At 35.1% G+C, this 2,442-nt stretch overlaps 1 pseudogene; it reads left to right on the forward strand.

Annotated features, from left to right (window-relative positions):
- The first annotated feature begins 429 nt into the window (after nt 1–429).
- On the forward strand, nt 430–502 carry LOC148011216 (small nucleolar RNA SNORD36; annotated as a pseudogene).
- The last annotated feature ends 1,940 nt before the right edge of the window (nt 503–2,442 follow it).

The raw sequence follows: 2,442 nt of genomic DNA on the forward strand, positions 1-2,442 counted from the left end.
TTCAAAATCTTCCCAAAACCTTTGTAGATGAATCTTTGTCTATGGATCGTTTCTGACAACATCAATCTTTCAAGAGGGATCATCTTCATTGATACCTTTCCAATGTATGGTGGATGCTTTTTAATGAAAATCTCTCTTTTTGGAGGAGTCATTCAGATGGTTGTGTTGTGTGTAGTGTTTGTGTTGTGAGTTCATTTATGTAAAACGAACATGGTGGTTTTCTATTGGATTGGATTTCGTGCGAGCTACATTTTGGAGAATTGTGGTGTTGAGGTCGTGGTTGGAGAGTTGAAGCTGATGCAGATGAAGAAAAAGAAAACTCTTATATCCTTTATAAGTTTGTTGTGATTTTCAGTTTGATAAGAAGTGTTAATGTATAAAGGGTTTTCCTTTCTTTGTATTTTTATGTCAGATACAGGTTATAAGTTGAGGTCGTGGTGGTGTGCTGGATTCTTTTTGAAGAGATATTGAAGATTAAAGTTGAGCTTTTTACCTGAACTTGTATTCCCTTTTTCCTGGGTCGCGAGGACGCTTCCTTATGAAGTGTGGGGATATGTTGAGTGTTGAAATGACTTGTTTTTTTGGCTGATTTTTGTTGTTTTTGAGAGCTAAATGGTTGATTTTATGAGATGATTGATTGGTTTGGAAGTGGTTTGAGAGTGTTTTGGATGATATTGATTGTGTTTTGGAAGTTCATGATGTTTATCAGTGGAGATATGTGGTTCTGTGATGTTCTGATGGGTTTTGATTGGTTCTGTATACCTTTTGTTTTGTTCTGTTTTGTTATGATTATCTTCTATAAGGAGGGATGGATTATTGATTGATGAAGATTGAGATCTTGTGAAAGCTTATTGAATGGTTTGTGAAAGTTTGGAATGTTTTGAGTATGAGTTATGTGGTTTTGATGACCTTCTGTAACCTTCTATAGGTCTTCTGTAGAGCCTCTGTCTCTGTTCTGTTCTGTTCTGTACAATAGCTGTTCTGGTACTCTTCTGTGAGACTGTTCTGTATGCTTCTGTATGTGTTCTGATGGATGAGAGTGTAGCTTGGGAAAGTTTTCTAGCCTTGGAAAGAGGTGAATACAAGTGCAAAAGAGCTGAAAGAAGTGAAAGAAGTAGCTGCTGAAGACTCAAGTGAAGACTAGAGTGAAGTGACAGTAGTGAGCTATGAAAGGACATTGTAGTGGCTCTGGTGACTCTTCATATCAGACATACCTCTTGGGAGGGGTATCCATGACCTAAGAAAGATTATTGAGAGTGATTTTGAGATATTGTAGTGAGGAGATGATGTATTATTGATAGAGAGAGAGAGAGAGAGAGAGAGAGAGAGAGAGAGTCAGAGATAGCCAATTTTACTAAAACAGAGTGATTGTATATGAGAGATTGAGAGAGAAGACTATGAAGACATCGAAGATGAATACTATGTGATGTATTTCCATTCAAAGATGGTGTATTCCTTTGCTTTCTTTGTTCTATTGATGGATTTTATGAAGATATTGAAGAATATGGTTGATTCTATCAAATCCGTGGGAGATCTACATGATGCTGCATGAAGATTTGTTGTGCTTGGTGTTCTTTTCTTCATTGTGATCATATAAAACATAATAAACAAGCTTGTTGATGTTACAAGATAGATTTTCTTGCAAGAGAATTCCCTTTTCCTTGGTGTTCCTCTTGGGGCCCCATTATGTAACTCTCAAATAGGTTACAATTATGCTTTCAATGCCCATGATGAGGTTACATGTAAGGATTTGGCTTTTCACTTGGTTTCTAATCCGGTGAAGACCTTGCTAATAAAGGCCCCCCTACTTTGTTAGGTATTACTTCTTTGCAATTTTGTTGAATAATTTTTTGGCTAAAATTATGTTACCAAAGTCACTGTATTGTTGGTGGTTCAACCATTATACTATTGGCCATTACTGCTAGTTATTTAGCCATTATGTTGTTGTTATTCTATTGTTACATTTTTTGTCATTACTATTGTTATTCAACCATTTTAGTCATTTAGCCATTATATTTTTAGTATATTATTGGTTATGAAATTTTTTTTATTATTGCTATTTAGAAATTATTTCTAGTTAAACAATTATATTGTTATTATTTTGTCGTCATATTATTGGTTACTAATATTGTTGTATTGTTGCTATTAAACCACTATATTGTTGTACTGTCATAGGTAGGTCTCAAGCACTCCTCAAGTATGAAGCTATTGAAGAATTTGAGGGACCAAAACAAGGTGATATTGGCACACACATATGTAAGCAAGAGAACTTTCTATGCAAGGACACTTTACATCAAGATCAAGCACCATGAGATACATGCAGATTTGCTTACAATGAAAGCAAGGGGTTGTTAGCATGTTCTTGGATAGATTGTTAGCATGTAGATTTTCTTATGATGAAAGTAAGGGATTTTTATCATGTTCTTGGATAGATTGGTAGAA

This window comes from Lygodium microphyllum, chromosome 28, assembly GCF_053477565.2.
Source record: "Lygodium microphyllum isolate KBCC chromosome 28, Lygodium_microphyllum_v1.1.10, whole genome shotgun sequence".
Taxonomy (NCBI): Eukaryota; Viridiplantae; Streptophyta; class Polypodiopsida; order Schizaeales; family Lygodiaceae; genus Lygodium; species Lygodium microphyllum.